This window comes from Triticum urartu, chromosome 5 (assembly GCF_003073215.2).
Source record: "Triticum urartu cultivar G1812 chromosome 5, Tu2.1, whole genome shotgun sequence".
NCBI lineage: Eukaryota > Viridiplantae > Streptophyta > Magnoliopsida > Poales > Poaceae > Triticum > Triticum urartu.
In genome coordinates, this window is record NC_053026.1 from 145,143,708 (window position 1) to 145,152,400 (window position 8,693).

Here is an 8,693-nt window from a genome sequence, read left to right on the forward strand (position 1 = left end):
CCAACCGTGTGAGATGCAACACAAAATATCTTCGGACCATGTCTGAATAAGGGACTGTATCTGATGACACTTTGCGCGCCAGTTTTTTGGCTGAAGCGATTCCAAATTTTCCACAGAAATGTCTACCTCCCCGCCCCCTCCCCCTTACCAAAAGCCACATTTCCCATGTTTCCACCTTCTTTTCCAAGTTGAAACCTTCACTCCTTGCTTGTAGCACCGCTGCCTCCTCACCGGCGACCCTCCTTCACGCTGCTCGGCCTCGCCTATCGAGGCAGGTAATCCACACCTGACCCCCATCCTCCTCCTTCCACATCCCACATGCCCCGACCGCTGACGGGAGTGCGACACCTTCCACCCAAATAACTGACCCCTCCACCAAATAAGTGTCAGCCTAAGCCATGGTGCATGCAGTATAGCCAGGACCTCAAGGAGCATTTGGCAGCGGTGAAGCAAATCATGGCCGCACGCGCGGATGAGGTCGCGATGGCTACCATTCGTGCCGACCCCCAGATCTTGAAGGAGCACCTTGCCATTTGCTAGCTACGCCGGTTAAGCATGCTTGGTTTACCCGTTGCGTGTGCTGCTCCTGCCTTTCTTTCACAAATTCTAGTGAATTGTGCTATCTAATTTTACCATGCAATCTGTTGCTCTAGTGTATATGTTCTATATGTCGTGCAGTGTGGTTCTCACTTATTAATTGTTTATTAATTAGTTGTCTGGTTCAATTCTGCAAATGTGATGTTCAATTCTTCAGGCTGCAATCTTGTATTGTCTTCCATGTGAGAAATAAATTGAATTTATCTTTACAAAATACATGAGAAACGAATACAGTTGCTATATTTCCAAGTTGTCAAGCATGCTTGGTTTGGTTATACATTGTGCAGTGTGGTGCTCAGTTAACGTTTGGTTCATTTGTGTTGTGGTGTTTAGTTAACTGTTTGGTTCAATTCTACTATGCGATGTTCAATAGTTGTGGGTGCATTCTGTTATTGTATACCATTTGAGGAATAAATTGAATTTGGCTGTAGTAAATACATGAGAAACAAATACAATTGCTACAATTGGTTGTAGTTAAATGTTTGGTTAACTATCTGATCTTCTATTAGGAGTATGTTATATTGTGCAATGTGGTGCTCAGTTAATGTTAGTTCATTTGTTGTGGTGTTTAGTTAACTGCTTGGTTCAATTCTGCAATGCGATGTCCAATTGTCATGGGTAGAATTTTGTATTGTTGTGCATGTGAGGAATAAATTGAATTTGGCTACACTTAATACATGAGAAACATATACAAGTGCTATATTTCCTAGTTCTTAATCATGCTTGGTTTGGATAAATGTGTTTTCCATGTGGCTTGAATTAATCTGATGAATCTGCAATGTGCTTCTTTTTCATCAACATATTTTACTGATAGCATGCGAACCCTTACTTAACCTGATGACTAACTACCTTATATGTGTTGCAGGGAAACAATGGGAAGCACTGAGGTTTACAATGGAGGTTAGCACATGCATGGTCCATTGTCTAATAACACATGGAAAGTATTGGGAACTACTCGATCGTTTTTGTTGACAGGAAAAGCATGCCTCCAAAAATGTTTTATCTCTACCTTTTTCGCTTTGAGCTCTGGCACCTCTACAAATCCCTACTTCCCTCTGTGGAGGGCATTTCAATTTACTTTATGCAATTTTGATATTTATTTGAGTCTCCATCTTCTATTATAAAGCACCAACTAAGGGGCACTATGATCGTACTTGAGAATTGGGTGTAGCTAAAATGCGAGTGTGTTTCATGAATGGATCAATATTGAGAATAATGGGCTAGGGATAACTTGCTTTAGCGTTGATATTTTGAAAGACATGGTTGCTTATTGATATGCTTGAGTATTAAAGTCCTCATGTCAAAACTAGACTATTGCTTTGAACTATATAAAAGTCCAATTGTCCATGCTATAAAAGAAAGAATATGTGATGAACATGTTAGGCACCATTCCACATCAAAAATTCTATTTTTATCATTTACCTACTCGAGGACGAGCAGGAATTAAGCTTGGGGATGTTGATACGTCTCCAACGTATCTATAATTTTTTATTGTTCCATGTTGTATATTATCATTCTTGGATGTTTTACAATCATTTTATATCATTTTTTGGTACTAACCTATTGACATAGTGCCAAGTGCCAGTTGTTGTTTTTTGCTTGTCTTTTTACATCACAGAAATCAATGCCAAACGGAGTCCAAACGCAGCGAAACTTTTTGTGGAATTTTGATGGACTAGAAGACATCCAATGGGCCGGAGGTGCGCCCAGGTGGGTTCTGCCCACCTCGGTGTCCTCCTACACCACCTCTTTGCTCTATAAATACCCCAATATTACAGAAACCCTCGATAATCGTTATTGTAGTTTCAATGAGGGAGAGGCATAAGCTAACATACTTTCTCTTCTTGGACCATATGCACTTATCATTGGAACTCTAGCAAGCATCCGCAACTACTAAAGATCATTAAGGTAAAACCCAACCATAGCATTAAAGCATCAAGCCCCCTTTATCCCATACGCAACAACCCCATTACTCGGGTTTAAGCTTCTGTCACTCTAGCAACCCACTATAAGTGAATCATGAACGTATTGCAACACCCTACAGCGGTAATCCTTCACGTGTGCATGGCACGAAAGGCACCATAGGAAAACATCAAATTAAAACATACAACTCAAACCAATCTAGATCATCAATAAACCCAAAGGACAAAATAAATCTACTCACAACATCATAGGATGGCAACACATCATTGGATCATAATATGTGGCATAAAGCACCACGTTCAAGTAGGGGATTACAGCGGGGTGCGGGGGAGTGGACCGCACAAAAGAGATGAGGATGGTGATGATGATGATGGTTTGACGAAGACGATCACCGCAACGATGGTTCCCCCCATGGCACTCTGGTGCCACAAAGAGAGAGGGGGAGCTGTTCTCCCCTTTGTGCTTCCTCCTCCATGGCCTCCCCCTTCGATGGGGAAAGGTTCTCCCTCTGGTCCTTGTCCTCCATGGCGATCTCAGAGAACATGGCATAGAGGCATCTCTCTAGTTGAAATTCAAGAAAGTCATCGAGAGCAAGGTAAGGATGTGCAATAAGAACCTTCAAGCGGGTAGGCAATCGTTCGTTGCATGAAATAGAGGGTGAAAGTGGTTCAAAGCAATGCGAATATGTATTGCATCTGATACCAGAGCAGATCACAAGGGAGGTGGCTTGTGAATTACATACGAAGCCAAGCATGAGGGATAACTTTGAAAATAGGGATGTATATGAGAGTCAGGTTTCGGTCCCGTGGAACTGTGGGTTACGGGCCCACCATGTGGGTAAAGCACGGTCATTATAGCAAGGCAGGTCAGAGGACAACCTTTCAGTTATGTTGGCAACAACATTGGTACCAAGGGCGAGGGACGAAGAGAACCATTTTCCTGCTCGTTAAGACGAGGCAGACCAATAGGCAGAGTTCTCGCCCATCGGTGGCTACCGGAATGTCATCAACAATAGTAACAAGGTCTTACTGACAGAGTTTGTACACCGAGGTGTTTGCATAAGTAGGGAATTATCACTGCTCTCAGATATGTTAGGTTACAAGAAATGTTTAATGAAACAATGGAAAGGGAAGTGTAGCTCGAGTCAGTTATCAACATTCTCGAGTGTCTAACAACTTAGAACCCGTGGAAAATTTTAATCGAAGAGAAATAATAGTTGATGAGGAACTCATAGGAAGTTATTTAGTTCCGTGATATTCTCAAGATACTAGAGGATAATACTCGAAGGTAGAACAGGATAGAGGTTGGATAGGTGAAAAGATCTGCAGAAGACAAGTGCTTTAAGTTGTCCGAGAATAGGGGATCAAAGAAGAACAATATGGTCGGAACCACGGTTGCAAAGGACCGAACATAGATACAAGATGAACTTATCACAAGGGGATTATTATTATTACAAGAAGCTTCCATGCTAAGTTCCATATCAGGTCCATGGGCATGAACACAAAAGTTCAAGGTCGACTCCCACTTCTCTAATGCACAACTTTCCATTCACTTATCGCATTCGAAGAAGTTGTAGCGTTGAAATTTTACCTGACAAAAAGCCAGTAGAGTATAACCCGCATAACTTTCGAGTTCACACGGATTTAGGGAAGACATAGATTCAACCCTTCAGGCACCTTAGGAACATATACCACAAACTTTAGGAATAAATAACTCAAGATCGGAAGTAGAGCATTGTTGACAAAAGCAGGGGATACTATTTACCAAAGGCATTATGTATCCGAGGAAAAGCTCACAAGGTTACTGAATATGAAGGACGATGTCAGATAGAGCCCAAAAAAGGATCTGGTGGTCCATGAGGGATCTAATGAGAGCAACAGTACTCAGACACTACTAGGGAAAAGGCTAGCAGCCGCGCGGGTTCTAGGTATATCAGTAGCGTGGGGACCGGCGCTACTAATAAGGCGCTACAGCTAACCCGTAGCAGTAGCGCGTGCACACCCGCGCTACTGCTATACAAGTGCACACCCGCGGGTTCTAGGTATATCAGTAGCGCGTGCACACCCGCGTGGGTTCTAGGTATATCATTTTTCATTTTATTTTCTTTTCGTTAGCAGTAGCGATTTATGCATAAACACGCTGCTATAAGTTTATTAGCGGTAGCGCGGTTTTTCGAAGATCGCTACTACTATGTGTAGCCCATCGGCTAAGTTATTGGAATTTTAGTAGTAGCGAGTTTTCGGTGAGACGTGCTACTAATATATGTCCATCTGCAGCGCGCTTATTTTGCACGCGCTACTGCTGCCGAGCAGTAGCGTGCTCTTTTAACAAGCGCTACTGCTAAAGTTCTGTGTATAACGTTTTCCCTAGTAGTGAGAAGAAGAAAGGATGCAAGGAGATCAGGTTATAGAAACAACTGACTAATTCAAAGCTAAAATATAACAAAATTACGATTCCAAGTCGGGGGATCAGAAGCAAAGGCTCCGATCAAAGATAAGTTGAATAGACATAGATCGAGAATCAATCAGGTTTGATTTGTCGAACACTAGCTCATGTCACTACTGCAGGATGCTGCTAACGCGACACTACGATCAGAGACCCTTCGAGAAACTATGTGCGATGCAATAATCAGAAACGGTGCCGTATGAAAACCGTCAGAAAGGATGCAAAACATTTGCGATGAATGATACATCAAACACGGTTCAGATTATAGTTGTGTGTGCGATGAGGGGCATATGGTTGATCTGTACGAACTGTTTGCGATGAGACAGAACAACAGAAACGGGCAACCAGATCAAGGTGTGTGTGTGATATACCGCATATAGTTCACTCCGATGAACCATTTGCGATGAGTGAGGTGAACACAAACGATTCGATGTAACAAGATGTGTGTGATACCCGGCAAACAGGTCGGTAATCAGAATTGTGTGCGATCATTATAGATAGCACATACGGTCTTTTTTGTATATTGTGTGCTCGTCAGGGCACACAGTTCAACAAAGGAACCTGTTGGCGATAATGTAGAAGATCTATGTCGAATACATATTACTAACCGTCTGTGATGCGATTGACAGGATAAACAGAGATATATACAGTCTACTTAATTTACTCCTTCTTGTTGTTGTTGTTATTGTTGGAAGGCCCTGCGACATCGTCTTGGCGAGGACGCTTCTTGCCGCTGACCGTTAGCTTTTCATCACCGTCGTCGTCGTCATCCTCGTTGCTGTCGTCGTCCTCCTCCTCCTCGTTCGACCATTCCTCCTCATCATCATCGTCGTCCTCTTCTTCGTCCTCCGATGGCTCCTCGTCCGTCTGGTTGTCGTCTGACGACTCCGGAGGTGGTGTCCCTTCCATGAACTTGGTATAATCAAGGTCAGGGCTCGACGCCGGACTCATGGAAGACGAGCGGGATAATTCTGATGCTGACCTATCATCGGGCGCCAGATTGCTGGCCGAACTGTCATCCTCGCTATCGCTCGACATGGCTGCAAAGTGTGTGCCAGTGTGTAGCGCGGCCTGCCGGGGACGATGAAGATGGTGTACACTTAAGCGGGGTATGCAGAGAAGGGGAACTACCAATTGAAGCGGGAGTTGACGTATTATCTAACCGCTGATATAATCAACCGCAATTATTTGTACCCAGTCACTCCAAATTCCCAGGGTTGCGCAGGACTCCTATTGGCTATTTGGCTGGCTTCCTTTTTCAGGACAAAAACAAGGAACGAGTTTTGGGATTATGCACCGGTACCGGTACGAACGGAGTAGGACAGTTGGCAAGCAATACATTGAGCTCTTCTTATTGATAAAGCCAGTAACAATCAAACTAGAAAGGAAAAAGACAAAGAAAAATATCTGCACGAATCTTCACGTAACATCAATGGCATAGGACCTAGATGTGCATTACTTAGAGCACATCTAGATGTGCTTTAGCAATACTGTCAAACAAAACCCCTAATCATCATTGCAAACAGCGCATAGAACATGGCTAATGCGACAACCACAACTACACATGCTGGTTCCTTCTTGTCTCTTGCTTTCATCTGTTGCATGTGATTGATTCTTTCTTGCTTCATCGTACTGATTGTACATTCCAGATCGGCTAGTTTGTTCTTCAGCTTTACGTTATCTTCTTCGAGCTTGGTGATAACATTCCGAGCCCTGCCATGCCATTCTTCATCCAGCCAGTTAACAAAGGTACAAGCCTCATATCCCTGCCAATGTTAAATAGTATTCTGGATGAGCGGTGGCATTAACTGAAGTAAAATGATGAACTTAATTAGCACTAACCTCTAAGGGCCAACTGAGAAACCGCCTACCAATGTCGAATCCCTCCGTGCATACACGTCGCGCGGGAGTGTGCACCTGCACACAACTCATCTTTTGGTACTTCTCGGTGGCGCAAAACTCGAAGTTGAACTCGTGTTGCGGGAGTCTGGAGTCAAGCTCCGGATCCGGCGGCAGATCGCTTTCCTGGGGTGGGGGTCATTCAGGACGGATTCAGCAAGGATCTATACTTTGGACATGCTAAAAAAGATCGGGATAGATTGGAACCTGACAGGGCGATTCAGATTCGTAGTACACCTGCCTTCAGATGACCTTAGGCAAGTGCTTGGTGGCGACCGCCATCGTGGTGGCGATACGAGCAGGAGCAGCTGCACCGAAACCATCAGCACCACTCGTCCGCATTCCCCCAATGTCAACGCCACGTGAGGGAATTTGGAGGCTATGTAGGGATTTGGGGGAAATGGGGAAACTTTGGAGATAAGCTAATGGTCGGGAACTACTAATGGCACTATATATATGTTGTATATGGCACACTGTTTGTACATGTCGTTTGTGTTAGGTATTACAATGTCACACACGATTTCCGTGCCAAACCGTGTGAGAAGACAACGTGGGTTAGACACGTTTGCCGTTACATAACCGTACGTGATGTACTACCATGTCCATATAATTGAGTTACAGTGAGATACCATGTAAACAGCCGCTCCGTGGATATCCGTCAAAAAAATAGCCGCTCTACATATAGAGATGGCGGCGGTGGCCTAGGCAGCGGCTATCGGAGAAGAGGTCAATCCTCGGTCGGTGGGCGGTTGCGGCGTCATAGGAGGTCAATCCTCGGTCCGCGGCGGGAAATGGGAGGAGGTCAATCCTCGGTCTGTGGTGGGAAATAGGAGGAGCTCAACCATCGAGGTTGGCGGCGGCGTGATTCGAGCACATCCATCACGATCAATGGCAGGATAGTGGAGGTCGAACTTCATGCGGCAGCCGCACTAAGCTTTGCTCCTCGACCCTGCTGTCTCGTCATGCCGCCGCATCGCTCTTGTCTGTCTGCTGGGTGGAGGTCGCCGCGCGGCTAATTAATTAAGGTATTATTTTCATGAGTTTCTTAATTAAGGTATTCAATTCTAAAGTGTAGTGTTGTACTAGTACTCTGCGTGTAAATTAGCTGGCCATTAATTTTTGTCATTGCACGTCTGGATAACAACATGGAGCGCCCTTAGTAATTATTAAAAAAACCTTGTGATTTATGCACGCATCTCTGGGCAGCAGTTAATCTGTGTATTAATGTTGTTGTTTTGTTTTTAATTACCATTCGTCTGCTGCAGATGGAACGATCTCGATGGATGAAGAATCGGAAAACCGCAGATTTTATCAGTGGCGTGACAGAGTTCATGAATTTGGCTGAAAGTACAAAGAGGAGAATTGGTGATGCGGATTACATCATGTGTCCATGTACTGATTGTGCCAATACAAAGTCACATGAAGTTGCAGATGTCCAGATGCACTTAGTCTCTAGGGGATTCATGGATGGATATACACGTTGGACCAGACACGGTGAAGAGGAGGTCATGGATGAAGATACCCAGCACAACGAGATGCCAAACCCCGATAAGTGTCACATGGATGTTGAATCTAACATCGGGGCAGAGGTGTCAAACTACCAATGGAACACCGGAAAGCCGAAACGCCCACTGGAAAACCAAGACGTCCACACAGATGACAACGATCTTGATATGCCAGATTTTTCTGCTATGATTGTAGATTTTGAGGGCCCGGAAAAGGATATGATTGGGTACAAGGTGCTGCCAACCATTGATGCGGACTCCGAGAAAGAATTGTATCCAGGTTGCAAAAAGAAATATTCAAGGTTGAGTGCCACCCTGGCGCTT